The sequence below is a fragment of the Carcharodon carcharias genome, chromosome 14, assembly GCF_017639515.1.
Source record: "Carcharodon carcharias isolate sCarCar2 chromosome 14, sCarCar2.pri, whole genome shotgun sequence".
Taxonomy (NCBI): Eukaryota; Metazoa; Chordata; class Chondrichthyes; order Lamniformes; family Lamnidae; genus Carcharodon; species Carcharodon carcharias.
This window is the reverse complement of record NC_054480.1, coordinates 90,228,915-90,245,808: the sequence shown is the minus strand read 5'-3', so window position 1 is coordinate 90,245,808 and position 16,894 is coordinate 90,228,915.

Here is a 16,894-nt window from a genome sequence, read left to right as displayed (position 1 = left end):
GGACTGAGAGAGAGTGTGCGTGTGCGCGTGAGAGAGAGGGTGCGTGTGGGAGTGAGAGAGAGGGTGCGTGTGGGAGTGAGAGAGAGGGTGTGTTTGGGATTGAGAGAAGGGTTGCGTGTGGGAGTGAGAGAGGTGTGTGTGGGAGTGAGAAAGCGCGTGCCTGTGTGGAAATGAGAGAGAAAGTGTGTGTGGAAGTGAGAAAGCGGGTGCGTGTGTGTTGAATGAAAACGCGGGTGAGTGTGGGGAATGAGAAAGAGGGTATGTGGTGTGAGAGTGAGAAAGAGTGTCTGTGGGGGAGTGAGAGAGAGGGTGTGTGCGCGTGTGGGAGTGAGGGAGAGGGTATGTTTGTGAATTGGAGTGAGAAAGAGGGTGTGTCTGTGGGTGTGGGAGTGAGAGAGTTGTTGTGGGTCTGAGAGAGAAGGTGTGTGTGGGAGTGAGAGAGAAGTGTGTGGGAGTGAGAGAGAAAGAGTTAGTGGGAGTGAGAGAGAAGTTGCGTGTGGGAGAGAGAGAGAGAAGATGCGTGTGGGAATGAGAGAGAAGATGCGTGTGGGAGTGAGAGAGAAGATGTGTGTGGTAATGAGAGAGAAGTTGCGTGTGGGAATGAGAGAGAAGGTGTGTGTGGGAGTGAGGGAGAGGGTGCGTGTGGGACTGAGAGAGATGGTGCGTGTGGGACTGAGAGAGAGGGTGCGTGTGGGAGTGAGAGAGAGAGGGTGCGTGTGGGAGTGAGAGAGAGGGTGCGTGTGTGTGGGAGTGAGAGAGAAGGTGCTTTTGTGTGGGAGTGAGAGAGAAGGTGCATTTGTGTGGTAGTGAGAGAGTGGGTGTGGGTGTGATAGAGAAGGTGTGTGTGGGAGTGAGAGAGAAGGTGTCTGTGGGAGTGAGAGAGAAGGTGTGTGTGGGAGTTTGAGAGAAGGTGAGTTTGTGTGGGATTGAGAGAGAAGTTGCATTTGTGTGGGAATGAGAGAGAAGGTGCGTTTGTGTGGCAGTGAGAGAGAAGGTGCGTTTGTGTGTGAGTGAGAGAGAAGGTGCATTTGTGTGGGAGTGATAGAGAAGGTGCGTTTGTGTGGGAGTGATAGAGAAGTTGCGTTTGTGTGGGAGAGAGAGAGAAGGTGCGTTTGTTTGGGAATGAGAGAGAGGCTGCATTTGTGTGGGAGTGAGAGAGAGGGTGCGTTTGTGTGGGAGTGATAGAGAAGTTGCGTTTGTGTGGGAGAGAGAGAGAAGGTGCGTTTGTTTGGGAATGAGAGAGAGGGTGCATATGTGTGGGAGTGAGAGAGAGGGTGCGTTTGTGTGGGAGTGAGAGAGAGGGTGCGTTTGTGTGGTAGTGAGAGAGAGGGTGCATGTGGGACTGAGAGAGAGGGTGCTTGTGGGAGTGAGAGAGAGGGTGCGTGTGTTAGTGATAGAAAGGGTGCGTGTGGGAGTGAGAGAGAGGGGCGTGTGGGATTGAGAGAGAGGGTGCGAGTGGGAGTGAGAGAGAGGGTGCGTGTGGGATTGAGAGAGAGGGTGCGTGTGGGAGTGAGAGAGAGGGTGCGTGTGGGAGTGAGAGAGAGGGTGCATGTGGGAGTGAGAGAGAGGGTGCGTGTGCGCGTGAGAGAGAGAGTGCGTGTGGGCATGAGAGAGAGGGTGCGTGTGGGACTGAGAGAGAGTGTGCGTGTGCGCGTGAGAGAGAGGGTGCGTGTGGGAGTGAGAGAGAGGGTGCGTGTGGGAGTGAGAGAGAGGGTGTGTTTGGGAGTGAGAGAGGGGTTGCGTGTGGGAGTGAGAGAGGTGCGTGTGGGAGTGAGAAAGCGGGTGCCTGTGTGGAAATGAGAGAGAAAGTGTGTGTGGAAGTGAGAAAGCGGGTGCGTGTGTGTTGAATGAAAACGCGGGTGAGTGTGGGGAATGAGAAAGAGGGTGTGTGGTGTGAGAGTGAGAAAGAGTGTTTGTGGGGGAGTGAGAGAGAGGGTGTGTGTGCGTGTGGGAGTGAGGGAGAGGGTATGTTTGTGAATTGGAGTGAGAAAGAGGGTGTGTCTGTGGGTGTGGGAGTGAGAGAGTTGTTGTAGAAGTGAGAGAGAAGGTGTGTGTGGGAGTGAGAGAGAAGTGTGTGGGAGTGAGAGAGAAAGAGTGAGTGGCAGTGAGAGAGAAGTTGCGTGTGGGAGAGAGAGAGAGAAGATGCGTGTGGGAATGAGAGAGAAGATGCGTGTGGGAGTGAGAGAGAAGATGCGTGTGGTAATGAGAGAGAAGTTGCGTGTGGGACTGAGAGAGATGGTGCGTGTGGGACTGAGATAGAGGGTGCGTGTGGGAGTGAGAGAGAGAGGGTGCGTGTGGGATTGAGAGAGAAGTTGCATTTGTTTGGGAATGAGAGAGAAGGTGCGTTTGTGTGGGATTGAGAGAGAAGGTGCGTTTGTGTGTGAGTGAGTGAGAAGTTGCATTTGTGTGGGAGTGAGAGAGAAGGTGCGTTTGTGTGGGAGAGAGAGAGAAGGTGCGTTTGTGTGGGAATGAGAGAGAGGATGCATATGTGTGGGACTGAGAGAGAGGGTGCATGTGGGACTGAGAGAGAGGGTGCTTGTGGGAGTGAGAGAGAGGGTGCGTGTGGAAGTGATAGAAAGGGTGCGTGTGGGAGTGATAGAAAGGGTGCGTGTGGGATTGAGAGAGAGGGTGCTTGTGGGATTGAGAGAGAGGGTGCGTGTGGGAGTGAGAGAGAGGGTGCGTGTGGGAGTGAGAGAGAGGGTGCGTGTGGGAGTGAGAGAGAGGGTGCGTGTGGGATTGAGAGAGAGGGTGCTTGTGGGATTGAGAGAGAGGGTGCGTGTGGGAGTGAGAGAGAGGGTGCATGTGGGAGTGAGAGAGAGGGTGCGTGTGGGAGTGAGAGAGAGGGTGTGTGTGGGAGTGAGAGAGAGGGTGCGTGTGGGAGTGAGAGAGATGGTGCATCTGGGAGTGAGAGAGAGGGTACATGTGGGAGTGAGAGAGAGGGTGCGTGTGGGAGTGAGAGAGAGGATGCGTGTGGGAGTGAGAGAGAGGGTGCGTGTGGGAGTGAGAGAGAGGGTGCGTATGGGAGTGATAAAGAGGGTGCGTGTGGGAGTGAGAGAGAGGGTGCGTGTGGGAGTGAGTGAGAGGGTGCGTGTGGGAGTGAGAGATGGGGTGCGTGTGGGAGTGACAGAGGGGGTGCCTGTAGGAGTGAGATGTGTATGTTGGATGTGAGAGAAGGTGTGTGTGGGAGTGAGAAAGAGGGTGTCTGTTTGGGTGTGGGAGTGACAGAGTTTTGTGGGAGTGAGAGAGTTGGTGTGGGAGTGGGAGAGAAGTTGTGTGTGGGAGTGATAGCGAAGATGTGTGTGGGAATGAAAGAGAGGGTGCGTGTGGGAGTGAGAGATAGAGGGTGCGTGTGGAACTGAGTGAGAGGGTGCGTGTGTGTGGGAGTGAGAGAGAAGGTGCATTTGTGTGGAAGTGAGAGAGAAGGTGCCTTTGTGTGGGAGTGAGAGAGAAGGTGAGTTTGTGTGGGAGTGAGGGAGAAGGTGAGTTTGTGTTGGAGTGAGAGAGAACGTGCGTTTGTCTGGGAGTGAGAGAGAAGGTGCGTTTGTGTGGGAGTGAGTGAGAAGGTGTGTTTGTGTGGGAGTGAGAGAAGGTGCGTTTGTGTGGGAGTGAGAGAGCAAGTGCGTTTGTGTGGGAGTGAGAGGGAAGGTGCGTTTGTGTGAGAGTGAGAGAGAGGTTGCGTTTGTGTTGGAGTGAGAGAGAGGGTGCGTTTGTCTTGGAGTGAGAGAGAGGGTGCGTGTGTGGTGTGGGAGTGAGAGAGAGGGTGCATGTGTGAGTGAGAGAGAGGTTGCGTGTGGGACTGAGAGAGAGGGTGCTTGTGGGAAGGAGCGAGTGGGTGCACGTGTGGGTGTGAGAGATTGGGCGCGCGTGTGGGAGTGAGAGAGAGGTTGCGCGTGCAGGAGTGAGAGAGACGGTGCGCGTGTGGGAGTGAGAGTGAGATTGCGCGTGCGGCTGTGAGAGAGAGGGTGCGTGTTTCGGAGTGAGAGGGTGCATGTGCGGGATTCTGAGAGTGGATGTGTGTGGGAGTGAGAGAGAGCTTATGTGTGTGCGAGTGAGAGTGCGACTGTGGTGCGGGAGTTGGAGAGAGGCTGTGTGGGAGTGAGACAGAGGGTGTGAGTGTGTGGGAGTGAGAGAGAGGGTGTGTGTTTGGGGGGAGTCAGAGAGAGGGTGTGTGTTTGTGAGTGTGTGTGGGAGTGAGAGAGATGGTGTGTGTGGGCGAGGGAAAGGGCTCATGTGTGTGTGGGAGAGAGAGTGCGCGTGTGTGTCTGGGAGAGAGAGAGATGGTGAATGTGACTGTGTGGCAGTGACAGAGAGTTTGTGTCTGTGGGAGTGAGAGGGAACATGTGCATGGCAGGTAGAGAAGTGTGCGGGGGAGTGAGAGAGGTGTGTGTGGGAGTGAGAGAAAAGGTGCGTGCGGGAGTGAGAGAGAAGGTGTGTGTGGGCGTGAGAGAGAAATTGTGTGTGGGAGTGAGAGAGAAGGTGAGTTTGTGTGGGAGTGAGAGAGAAGGTGCGTTTGTGTGGGAGTGAGAGAGAAAGTGCGTTTGTGTGGGAGTGAGAGGGAAGGTGCATTTGTGTGAGAGTGAGAGAGAGGGTGCGTCTGTGTGGGAGTGTGAGAGAGGGTGCATTTGTGTGGGAGTGAGAGAGAAGTTGGGTTTGTGTGGGAGTGAGAGAGAAGGTGAGTTTGTGTGGGAGTGAGAGCGAAGTTGCGTTTGTGTGCGAGTGAGAGAGAAGGTGCGTTTGTGTGGGAGTGAGAGAGAAGGTGCGTTTGTGTGGGAGTGAGAGAAAAAGTGTGTTTGTGTGGGAGTGAGAGGGAAGGTGCGTTTGTGTGGGAGTGAGAGAGAGGGTGCATTTGTGTGGGACTGAGAGATAGGGTGCGCGTGTGGGAGTGAGAGAGTGGGTGCTCATGTGAGAGTGAGAGATTGGGTGGGCGTGTGGGAGTGGGAGAGAGGGTGCGCGTGTGGGAGTGAGAGGGTGGGTGCTCGTGTGGGAGTGAGAGATTGGGTGCACGTGTGGGAGTGAGAGAGAGGGTGCGCGTGCGGGAGTGAGAGTTAAGGTGCGTGTTTGGGAGTGCAAAGGTGCGTGTGCGCGATTGAGAGAGAGGGTGCTTGTGCGGGTTTGAGAGAGTGGCTGTGTGTGGGAGTGAGAGATATCTTATGTGTGTGCGAGTGAGAGTGCGAGTGTGGTGTGGGAGTTGGAGAGAGGGTGTGTGGGAGTGAGACAGAGGGTGTGTGTGTGTGGGAGTGAGAGAGAGGGTGTGTGTTTGGGGGGAGTCAGAGAGAGGGTCTGTGTGTGTGTGTGGGAGTGAGAGTGAGGGTGTGTTTGGGCGAGGGAAAGGGCCCATGTGTGTGTGGGAGAGAGAGGGCGCGTGTGTGTCTGGGAGTGAGAGAAATGGTGAATGTGACTGTGTGGCAGTGACAGAGAGTTTGTGTCTGTGGGAGTGAGAGAGAACATGTGCATGGCAGTGAGAGAAGTGTGCGTGGGAGTGAGAGAGGTGTGTGTGGGAGTGAGAGAAAAGGTGTGTGTGGGAGTGAGAGAGAAGGAATGTGTGGGAGTGACAGGGAAGGTGTGTGTGGGAGTGAGAGAGAAGTTGTGTTTGGGGGTGAGAAAGCGGGTGCCTGTGTGTGAATGAGAGAGAAGGTGTGTGTGGAAGTGAGAAAGCGGGTGCGTGTGTGTTGAATGAGAAAGTGGGTGCGAGTTTGGGGAGTGAGAAAGAGGGTGTGTAGGGGGTGAGAGAGAGGGTGTGTGTGTGTGTGGGAGTGAGGGAGAGGCTTTGTGTGTGGTTGTGGGAGTGAGAGAGTGGGTGTGGGAGTGAGAGAGAAGCTGTGTGTCGGAGTGAGAGAGAAGGTGTGTGTGGGAGTGAGAGAGAAGGTGTGTGTGGGAGTGAGAGAGAAGGGGTGTGTGGGAGTGAGAGAGAAGGTATCTGTGGGAGTGAGAGACAACGTTAGTTTGTGTGGGAGTGAGAGAGAAGGGGAGTTTGTGTGGGAGTGTGAGAGAAGGTGTGTTTGTGTGGGAGTGAGAGTGATGGAGCGTTTGTGTGGGAGTGAGAGAAAAGGTGCGTTTGTGTGGGAGTGAGAGAGAAAGTGCTTGTGTGGAGTGGGAATGAGATAGAGGGTGCATGCAGAAGTGAGACAGGGGGTGCGTGTGTGAATGAGAGAGGTGTGTGTGGGAGTGAGAGAAAAGGGGGGTATGGGAGTGAGAGAGAAGGTATGTGTGGGAGTGAGAGAGAAGGTGCGTTTTTGTGGGAGTGAGAGAGAAGGTGCATTTGTGTGGGAGTGAGAGAGAAGGTGCGTTTGTGTGGGAGTGAGAGAGAGGGTGCATTTGTGTGGGAGTGAGAGAGAGGGTGCGTTTGTGTGGGAGTGAGAGAGAGGGTGCGTGTGGGAGTGAGAGAGAGGGTGCGTGTGGGAGTGAGAGAGAGGGTGCGAGTGGGACTGATTGAGAGGGTGCGTGTGGGAGTGAGAGAGAGGTTGCGTGTGGGAGCGAGAGAGAGAGGGTGTGTGAGTGAATGAGAGAGAGAGTGCGTATGGGAGTGAGAGAGAGGGTGCGTGTGGGCGTGAGAGAGAAGGTGCGTGTGGGAGTGATAGAGAGGATGCGTGTGGGAGCGAGAGAGAGGGTGCGTATGGGATTGAGAGAGAGGGTGCATGTGGGAATGAGAGAGAGGGTGCATTTGGGAGTGAGAGAGAGGGTGCGTGTGGGAGTGAGAGAGAGGGTGCGTGTGGGATTGAGAGAGAGGGTGCGTGTGGGAGTGAGAGAGAAAGAGGGTGCGTGTGGGAGTGAGAGAGAGGGTGCGTGTGCGAGTGAGAGAGAGGGTGCGTGTGGGAGTGAGAGAGAAGGTGCGTGTGGGAGTGAGTGAGAGGGTGCGTGTGGGAGTGAGAGATGGGGTGCGTGTGGGAGTGACAGAGGCGGTGCCTGTGGGAGTGAGATGTGTATGTTGGATGTGAGAGAAGGTGTGTGTGGGAGTGAGAAACAGGGTGTCTGTTTGGGTGTGGGAGTGAGAGAGTTGGTGTGGGAGTGAGAGAGTTGGTGTGGGAGTGAGAGAGTTGGTGTGGGAGTGAGAGAGAAGTTTTGTGTGGGAGTGAGAGAGACGTGTGTGGGAGTGAGAGAGAAGATGTGTGTGGGAGTGAGAGCGAAGATGTGTGTGGGAATGAAAGAGAGGGTGCGTGTGGGAGTGAGAGATAGAGGGTGCGTGTGGAACTGAGAGAGAGGGTGCGTGTGTGTGGGAGTGAGAGAGAAGGTGCATTTGTGTGGAAGTGAGAGAGAAGGTGCATTTGTGTGGGAGTGAGAGACAAGGTGTGTGTGGGAGTGAGAGAGAAGGTGAGTTTGTGTGGGAGTGAGGGAGAAGGTGAGTTTGTGTTGGAGTGAGAGAGAACGTGCGTTTGTCTGGGAGTGAGAGAGAAGGTGCGTTTGTGTGGGAGTGAGTGAGAAGGTGTGTTTGTGTGGGAGTGAGAGAAGGTGCGTTTGTGTGGGAGTGAGAGAGCAAGTGCGTTTGTGTGGGAGTGAGAGGGAAGGTGCGTTAGTGTTGGAGTGAGAGAGAGGGTGCGTTTGTTTTGGAGTGAGAGAGAGGGTGCGTGTGTGGTGTGGGAGTGAGAGAGAGGGTGCATGTGTGAGTGAGAGAGAGGTTGCGTGTGGGACTGAGAGAGAGGGTGCGTGTGGGAGTGAGAGAGTGGGTGCGCGTGTGGGTGTGGGAGATTGGGCGCGCGTGTGGGATTGAGAGAGAGGTTGCGCATGCGGGAGTGAGAGAGACGGTGCGCGTGCGGGAGTGAGAGTGAGATTGCGCGTGCGGCTGTGAGAGAGAGGGTGCGTGTTTCGCAGTGAGAGGGTGCATGTGCGGGATTCTGAGAGTGGGTGTGCATGGGAGTGAGAGAGAGCTTATGTGTGTGCGAGTGAGAGTGCGACTGTGGTGTGGGAGTTGGAGAGAGGGTGTGTGGGAGTGAGACAGAGGGTGTGAGTGTGTGGGAGAGTCAGAGAGAGGGTTTGTGTGTGTGTGTGTGTGGGAGTGAGAGAGATGGTGTGTGTGGGCGAGGGAAAGGGCCCATGTGTGTGTGGGAGAGAGAGTGCGCGTGTGTGTCTGGGAGAGAGAGAGATGGTGAATGTGACTGTGTGGCAGTGACAGAGAGTTTGTGTCTGTGGGAGTGAGAGGGAACATGTGCATGGCAGGTAGAGAAGTATGCGGGGGAGTGAGAGAGGTGTGTGTGGGAGTGAGAGAAAAGGTGTGTGCGGGAGTGAGAGAGAAGGTGTGTGTGGGCGTGAGAAAGAAATTGTGTGTGGGAGAGACAGAGAAGGTGTGTGTGGGAGTGAGAGAGAAGGTGAGTTTGTGTGGGAGTGAGAGAGAAGGTGCGTTTGTGTGGGAGTGAGAGAGAAGGTGCGTTTGTGTGGGAGTGAGAGGGAAGGTGCGTTTGTGTGGGAGTGAGAGAGAGGGTGCGTCTGTGTGGGAGTGTGAGAGAGGGTGCGTTTGTGTGGGAGTGAGAGAGAAAGTGGGTTTGTGTGGGAGTGAGAGAGAAGGTGCGTTTGTGTGGGAGTGAGAGAGAAGGTGCGTTTGTGTGGGAGTGAGAGGGAAGGTGCGTTTGTGTGGGAGTGAGAGAGAGGGTGCGTCTGTGTGGGAGTGTGAGAGAGGGTGCGTTTGTGTGGGAGTGAGAGAGAAAGTGAGTTTGTGTGGGAGTGAGAGAGAAGGTGAGTTTGTGTGGGAGTGAGAGCGAAGTTGCGTTTGTGTGCGAGTGAGAGAGAAGGTGCGTTTGTGTGGGAGTGAGAGAGAAGGTGCGTTTGTGTGGGAGTGAGAGAAAAAGTGTGTTTGTGTGGGAGTGAGAGGGAAGGTGCGTTTGTGTGGGAGTGAGAGAGAAGGTGAGTTTGTGTGGGAGTGAGGGAGAAGGTGAGTTTGTGTTGGAGTGAGAGAGAACGTGCGTTTGTCTGGGAGTGAGAGAGAAGGTGCGTTTGTGTGGGAGTGAGTGAGAAGGTGTGTTTGTGTGGGAGTGAGAGAAGGTGCGTTTGTGTGGGAGTGAGAGAGAAAGTGCGTTTGTGTGGGAGTGAGAGAGAAAGTGCGTTTGTGTGGGAGTGAGAGGGAAGGTGCGTTAGTGTTGGAGTGAGAGAGAGGGTGCGTTTGTTTTGGAGTGAGAGAGAGGGTGCGTGTGTGGTGTGGGAGTGAGAGAGAGGGTGCATGTGTGAGTGAGAGAGAGGTTGCGTGTGGGACTGAGAGAGAGGGTGCGTGTGGGAGTGAGAGAGTGGGTGCGCGTGTGGGTGTGGGAGATTGGGCGCGCGTGTGGGATTGAGAGAGAGGTTGCGCATGCGGGAGTGAGAGAGACGGTGCGCGTGCGGGAGTGAGAGTGAGATTGCGCGTGCGGCTGTGAGAGAGAGGGTGCGTGTTTCGCAGTGAGAGGGTGCATGTGCGGGATTCTGAGAGTGGGTGTGCATGGGAGTGAGAGAGAGCTTATGTGTGTGCGAGTGAGAGTGCGACTGTGGTGTGGGAGTTGGAGAGAGGGTGTGTGGGAGTGAGACAGAGGGTGTGAGTGTGTGGGAGAGTCAGAGAGAGGGTTTGTGTGTGTGTGTGTGTGGGAGTGAGAGAGATGGTGTGTGTGGGCGAGGGAAAGGGCCCATGTGTGTGTGGGAGAGAGAGTGCGCGTGTGTGTCTGGGAGAGAGAGAGATGGTGAATGTGACTGTGTGGCAGTGACAGAGAGTTTGTGTCTGTGGGAGTGAGAGGGAACATGTGCATGGCAGGTAGAGAAGTGTGCGGGGGGAGTGAGAGAGGTGTGTGTGGGAGTGAGAGAAAAGGTGTGTGCGGGAGTGAGAGAGAAGGTGTGTGTGGGCGTGAGAAAGAAATTGTGTGTGGGAGAGACAGAGAAGGTGTGTGTGGGAGTGAGAGAGAAGGTGAGTTTGTGTGGGAGTGAGAGAGAAGGTGCGTTTGTGTGGGAGTGAGAGAGAAGGTGCGTTTGTGTGGGAGTGAGAGGGAAGGTGCGTTTGTGTGGGAGTGAGAGAGAGGGTGCGTCTGTGTGGGAGTGTGAGAGAGGGTGCGTTTGTGTGGGAGTGAGAGAGAAAGTGGGTTTGTGTGGGAGTGAGAGAGAAGGTGCGTTTGTGTGGGAGTGAGAGAGAAGGTGCGTTTGTGTGGGAGTGAGAGGGAAGGTGCGTTTGTGTGGGAGTGAGAGAGAGGGTGCGTCTGTGTGGGAGTGTGAGAGAGGGTACGTTTGTGTGGGAGTGAGAGAGAAAGTGAGTTTGTGTGGGAGTGAGAGAGAAGGTGAGTTTGTGTGGGAGTGAGAGCGAAGTTGCGTTTGTGTGCGAGTGAGAGAGAAGGTGCGTTTGTGTGGGAGTGAGAGAGAAGGTGCGTTTGTGTGGGAGTGAGAGAAAAAGTGTGTTTGTGTGGGAGTGAGAGGGAAGGTGCGTTTGTGTGGGAGTGAGAGAGAGGGTGCATTTGTGTGGGACTGAGAGATAGGGTGCGCGTGTGGGAGTGAGAGAGTTTTTGCTCATGTGGGAGTGAGAGATTGGGTGGGCGTGTGGGAGTGGGAGAGAGGGTGTGCGTGTGGGAGTGAGAGGGTGGGTGCTCGTGTGGGAGTGAGAGATTGGGTGCACGTGTGGGAGTGAGAGAGAGGGTGCGCGTGCGGGAGTGAGAGTTAGGGTGCGTGTTTGGGAGTGCGAAGGTGCGTGTGCGCGATTGAGAGAGAGGGTGCGTGTGCGGGTGTGAGAGAGTGGCTGTGTGTGGGAGTGAGAGAGAGCTTATGTGTGTGCGAGTGAGAGTGTGAGTGTGGTGTGGGAGTTGGAGAGAGGGTGTGTGGGAGTGAGACAGATGGTGTTTGTGTGTTGGAGTGAGAGAGAGGGTGTGTGTTTGGGGGGAGTCAGAGAGAGGGTCTGTGTGTGTGTGTGGGAGTGAGAGTGAGGGTGTGTTTGGGCGAGGGAAAGGGCCCATGTGTGTGTGGGAGAGAGAGTGCGCGTGTGTGTCTGGGAGTGAGAGAAATGGTGAATGTGACTGTGTGGCAGTGACAGAGAGTTTGTGTCTGTGGGAGTGAGAGAGAACATGTGCATGGCAGTGAGAGAAGTGTGCGTGGGAGTGAGAGAGGTGTGTGTGGGAGTGAGAGAAAAGGTGTGTGTGGGAGTGAGAGAGAAGGAATGTGTGGGAGTGACAGGGAAGGTGTGTGTGGGAGTGAGAGAGAAGGTGTGTTTGGGGGTGAGAAAGCGGGTGCCTGTGTGTGAATGAGAGAGAAGGTGTGTGTGGAAGTGAGAAAGCGGGTGCGTGTGTGTTGAATGTGAAAGTGGGTGCGTGTGTGGGGAGTGAGAAAGAGGGTGTGTGGGTGAGTGAGAGAGAGGGTGTGTGTGTGTGTGGGAGTGAGGGAGAGGCTTTGTGTGTGCTTGTGGGAGTGAGAGAGTGGGTGTGGGAGTGAGAGAGAAGCTGTGTGTGGGAGTGAGAGAGAAGGTGTGTGTGGGAGTGAGAGAGAAGGTGTGTGTGGGAGTGAGAGAGAAGGTATCTGTGGGAGTGAGAGACAACGTGAGTTTGTGTGGGAGTGAGAGAGAAGGGGAGTTTGTGTGGGAGTGTGAGAGAAGGTGTGTTTGTGTGGGAGTGAGAGTGATGGAGCGTTTGTGTGGGAGTGAGAGAAAAGGTGCGTTTGTGTGGGAGTGAGAGAGAAAGTGCTTGTGTGGAGTGGGAATGAGATAGAGGGTGCATGCAGAAGTGAGACAGGGGGTGCGTGTGTGAGTGAGAGAGGTGTGTGTGGGAGTGAGAGAAAAGGGGGGTGTGGGAGTGAGAGAAAAGGTGTGTGTGGTAGTGAGAGAAAAGGTGTGTGTGGGAGTGAGAGAGAAGGTATGTGTGGGAGTGAGAGAGAAGGTGCGTTTGTGTGGGAGTGAGAGAGAAGGTGCGTTTGTGTGGGAGTGAGAGAGAGGGTGCATTTGTGTGGGAGTGGGAGAGAGGGTGCGATTGTGTGGGAGTGAGAGAGAGGGTGCGTGTGGGAGTGAGAGAGAGGGTGCGTGTGGGAGTGAGAGAGAGGGTGCGAGTGGGACTGATTGAGAGGGTGCGTGTGGGAGTGAGAGAGAGGGTGCATGTGGGAGCGAGAGAGAGGGTGTGTGAGTGAGTGAGAGAGAGAGTGCGTATGGGAGTGAGAGAGAGGGTGCGTGTGGGCGTGAGAGAGAAGGTGCATTTGGGAGTGATACAGAGGATGCGTGTGGGAGCGAGTGAGAGGGTGCGTTTGGGATTGAGAGAGAGGGTGCATGTGGGAATGAGAGAGAGGGTGCATTTGGGAGAGAGAGAGAGGGTGCGTGTGGGAGTGAGAGAGAGGATGCATGTGGGAGTGAGAGAGAGGGTGCGTGTGGGAGTGAGAGAGAGGGTGCGTGTGGGAGTGAGAGAGAGGGTGCGTGTGGGAGTGAGAGAAAGGGTGCATGTGGGAGTGAGAGAGAGGTTGCGTGAGGTAGTGAGAGGAAGGGTGCGTGTGGGAGTGAGAGAGAGGGTGCGTGTGGGAGTGAGTGAGAGGGTGCGTGTGGGAGTGAGAGATGGGGTGCGTGTGGGAGTGACAGAGGCGGTGCCTGTGGGAGTGAGATGTGTATGTTGGATGTGAGAGAAGGTGTGTGTGGGAGTGAGAAAGAGGGTGTCTGTTTGGGTGTGGGAGTGAGAGAGTTGGTGTGGGAGTGAGAGAGTTGGTGTGGGAGTGAGAGAGAAGTTTTGTGTGGGAGTGAGAGAGAAGTGTGTGGGAAGGAGAGAGAAGATGTGTGTGGGAGTGAGAGCGAAGATGTGTGTGGGAATGAAAGAGAGGGTGCGTGTGGGAGTGAGAGATAGAGGGTGCGTGTGGAACTGAGAGAGAGGGTGCGTGTGTGTGGGAGTGAGAGAGAAGGTGCATTTGTGTGGAAGTGAGAGAGAAGGTGCATTTGTGTGGGAGTGAGAGACAAGGTGTGTGTGGGAGTGAGAGAGAAGGTGAGTTTGTGTGGGAGTGAGAGAGAAGGTGCGTTTGTGTGGGAGTGAGTGTAAAGGTGTGTTTGTGTGGGAGTGAGAGAAGGTGCGTTAGTGTTGGAGTGAGAGAGAGGGTGCGTTTGTTTTGGAGTGAGAGAGAGGGTGCGCGTGTGGTGTGGGAGTGAGAGAGAGGGTGCATGTGTGAGTGAGAGAGAGGTTGCGTGTGGGACTGAGAGAGAGGGTGCGTGTGGGAGTGAGAGAGTGGGTGCGCGTGTGGGTGTGAGAGATTGGGCGCGCGTGTGGGAGTGAGAGAGAGGTTGCGCGTGCGGGAGTGAGAGAGACGGTGCGCGTGCGGGAGTGAGAGTGAGATTGCGCGTGCGGCTGTGAGAGAGAGGGTGCGTGTTTCGGAGTGAGAGGGTGCATGTGCGGGAGTCTGAGAGTGGGTGTGTGTGGGAGTGAGAGAGAGCTTATGTGTGTGCGAGTGAGAGTGCGACTGTGGTGTGGGAGTTGGAGAGAGGGTGTGTGGGAGTGAGACAGAGGGTGTGAGTGTGTGGGAGTGAGAGAGAGGGTGTGTGTTTGGGGGTAGTCAGAGAGAGGGTTTGTGTGTGTGTGTGTGTGGGAGTGAGAGAGATGGTGTGTGTGGGCGAGGTAAAGGGCCCATGTGTGTGTGGGAGAGAGAGTGCGTGTGTGTGTCTGGGAGAGAGAGAGATGGTGAATGTGACTGTGTGGCAGTGACAGAGAGTTTGTGTCTGTGGGAGTGAGAGGGAACATGTGCATGGCAGCTAGAGAAGTGTACGGGGGAGTGAGAGAGGTGTGTGTGGGTGTGAGAGAAAAGGTGTGTGCGGGAGTGAGAGAGAAGGTGTGTGTGGGCGTGAGAGAGAAATTGTGTGTGGGAGTGACAGAGAAGGTGTGTGTGGGAGTGAGAGAGAAGGTGAGTTTGTGTGGGAGTGAGAGAGAAGGTGCGTTTGTGTGGGAGTGAGAGAGAAAGTGCGTTTGTGTGGGAGTGAGAGGGAAGGTGCGTTTGTGTGGGAGTGAGAGAAAAAGTGTGTTTGTGTGGGAGTGAGAGGGAAGGTGCGTTTGTGTGGGAGTGAGAGAGAGGGTGCATTTGTGTGGGACTGAGAGATAGGGTGCGCGTGTCGGAGTGAGAGAGTTGGTGCTCATGTGGGAGTGAGAGATTGGGTGGGCATGTGGAGTGGGAGAGAGGGTGCCCGTGTGGGAGTGAGAGGGTGGGTGCTCGTGTGGGAGTGAGAGATTGGGTGCACGTGTGGGAGTGAGAGAGAGGGTGCGCGTGCGGGAGTGAGAGTTAGGGTGCGTGTTTGGGAGTGCGAAGGTGCGTGTGCGCGATTGAGAGAGAGGGTGCGTGTGCGGGTGTGAGAGAGTGGCTGTGTGTGGGAGTGACAGAGAGCTTATGTGTGTGCGAGTGAGAGTGCGAGTGTGGTGTGGGAGTTGGAGAGAGGGTGCGTGGGAGTGAGACAGAGAGTGTGTGTGTGTTGGAGTGAGAGAGAGGGTGTGTGTTTGTGGGGAGTCAGAGAGAGGGTCTGTGTGTGTGTGTGGGAGTGAGAGTGAGGGTGTGTTTGGGCGAGGGAAAGGGCCCATGTGTGTGTGGGAGAGAGAGTGCGCGTGTGTGTCTGGGAGTGAGAGAAATGGTGAATGTGACTGTGTGGCAGTGACAGAGAGTTTGTGTCTGTGGGAGTGAGAGAGAACATGTGCATGGCAGTGAGAGAAGTGTGCGTGGGAGTGAGAGAGGTGTGTGAGGGAGTGAGAGAAAAGTTTTGTGTGGGAGTGAGAGAGAAGGAATGTGTGGGAGTGACAGGGAAGGTGTGTGTGGGAGTGACAGAGAAGGTGTGTTTGGGGGTGAGAAAGCGGATGCCTGTGCGTGAATGAGAGAGAAGGTGTGTGTGGAAGTGAGAAAGCGGGTGCGTGTGTGTTGAATGAGAATAAGGGTGCGTGTGTGGGGACTGAGAAAGAGGGTGTGTGGGGGAGTGAGAGAGAGGGTGTGTGTGTGTGTGGGAGTGAGGGAGAGGCTTTGTGTGTGGTTGTGGGAGTGAGAGAGTGGGTGTGGGAGTGAGAGAGAAGCTGTGTGTGGGAGTGAAAGAGAAGGTGTGTGTGGGAGTGAGAGAGAAGGTGTGTGTGGGAGTGAGAGAGAAGGTATCTGTGGGAGTGAGAGACAACGTGAGTTTGTGTGGGAGTGAGAGAGAAGGGGAGTTTGTGTGGGAGTGAGAGAGAAGGTGTGTTTGTGTGGGAGTGAGAGTGATGGTGCGTTTGTGTGGGAGTGAGAGAAAAGGTGCGTTTGTGTGGGAGTCAGAGAGAAAGTGCTTGTGTGGAGTGGGAATGAGATAGAGGGTGCAAGCAGAAGTGAGACAGGAGGTGCGTGTGTGAGTGAGAGAGGTGTGTGTGGGTGTGAGAGAAAAGGGGGGTGTGGGAGTGAGAGAAAAGGTGTGTGTGGTAGTGAGAGAAAAGGTGTGTGTGGGAGTGAGAGAAAAGGTGTATGTGGGAGCGAGAGAGAAGGTATGTGTGGGAGTGAGAGAGAAGGTGCGTTTGTGTGGGAGTGAGAGACAAGGTGCGTTTGTGTGGTAGTGAGAGAGAGGGTGCATTTGTGTGGGAGTGAGAGAGAGGGTGCGTTTGTGTGGGAGTGAAAGAGCGGGTGCGTGTGGGGTTGAGAGAGAGGGTGCGTGTGGCAGTGAGAGAGAGGGTGCGAGTGGGACTGATTGAGAGGGTGCGTGTGGGAGTGAGAGAGAGGGTGCGTGTTGGAGTGAGAGAGAGGGTGTATGAGTGAGTGAGAGAGAGAGTGCGTGTGGGAGTGAGAGAGAGGGTGCTTGTGGGCGTGAGAGAGAGGGTGCGTGTGGGCGTGAGAGAGAAGGTGCGTGTGGGAGTGATAGAGAGGATGCGTGTGGGAGCGAGAGAGGGTGCGTATGGGATTGAGAGAGAGGGTGCATGTGGGAATGAGAGAGAGGGTGCATTTCGGAGTGAGAGAGAGGGTGCGTGTGGGAGTGAGAGAGAGGGTGTGTGAGTGAGTGAGAGAGAGGGTGCGTGTGGGAGTGAGAGAGAGGGTGCGTGTGGGCGTGAGAGAGAATGTGCGTGTGGGAGTGATAGAGACGATGCGTGTGGGAGCGAGAGAGAGGGTGCGTATGGGATTGAGAGAGAGGGTGCATGTGGGAATGAGAGAGAGGGTGCATTTGGGAGTGAGAGAGAGGGTGCGTGTGGGAGTGAGAGAGAGGGTGCGTGTGGGTGTGAGAGAGAGGGTGCGTGTGGGAGTGAGAGAGAGGGTGCATGTGGGAGTGAGAGAGAGGGAGCATGTGGGAGAGAGGGTGCATGTATGATTGGGAGAGGGTGCGTGTGGGAGTGAGAGAGAGGGTGCGTGTGTGTGTGAGAGATAGGGTGCGTGTGGGAGTGAGAGAGAGGGTGCATGTCGGAGTTAGAGAGAGGGTTCATGTGGGAGTGAGAGAGAAGGTGAGTTTGTGTGGGAGTGAGAGAGAAGGTGCCTTTGTGTGGGCGTGAGAGAGAATGTGCGTTTGTGTGGGAGTGACAGAGAAGCTGCGTTTGTGTTTGAGTGAGAGAGAAGGTGCGTTTGTGTGGGAATGAGTGAGAAGGTGCATTTGTTTGCGAGTAAGAGAGAACGTGCGTTTGTGTGGGAGTGAGAGAGAGGCTGCGTTTGTATGGGAGTGAGAGAGAGGGTGCTTGTGGGATTGATAGAGAGGGTGCTTGTGGGATTGATAGAGAGGGTGCGTGTGGGATTGATAGAGAGGGTGCGTGTGGGATTGATAGAGAGGGTGCGTGTGGGAGTGTGAGAGAGGGTGCGTGTGGGAGGGAGAGAGAGCGTGCGTGTGGGAGTGAGAGAGAGGGTGCGTGTGGGACTGAGAGAGAGGTTGTTTGTGGGAGTGAGAGATTGGGTGCGCGAGTGGGAGTGAGAGGGAGGGTGCGCGTGCGGGAGTGAGAGAGAGGGTGCTTGTTTGGGAGTGAGAAGGTGCTTGTGCGGGATTGAGAGAGAGGGTGCATGTGCGGGTGTGAGATTGTGGCTTTGTGTGGGAGGGAGAGAGAGCTTATGT